This window comes from Procambarus clarkii, chromosome 1, assembly GCF_040958095.1.
Source record: "Procambarus clarkii isolate CNS0578487 chromosome 1, FALCON_Pclarkii_2.0, whole genome shotgun sequence".
Taxonomy (NCBI): Eukaryota; Metazoa; Arthropoda; class Malacostraca; order Decapoda; family Cambaridae; genus Procambarus; species Procambarus clarkii.
The window spans coordinates 56,556,064-56,556,293 of NC_091150.1; positions in this window are offsets into that span (position 1 = coordinate 56,556,064).

A 230-nucleotide genomic window follows, 5' to 3' on the forward strand; every position below is an offset into this window, starting at 1 on the left:
CACCCATTACCCACTACATCCACCACCCACTACACCCATTACCCACTACATCCACCACCCACCACCCTCTCAAGAAATACCTACGAACTTCTATACCCACATTACCCCCAATACCCTCTATACGACGTAACCTCATAACTAACACTGGCAGGTGGGTGCAACTTAACAAAAAACGAGAAAGCGGCCAACATAAGGGGGGTATATCTCATGTCGTTGATCACAGTAAGATA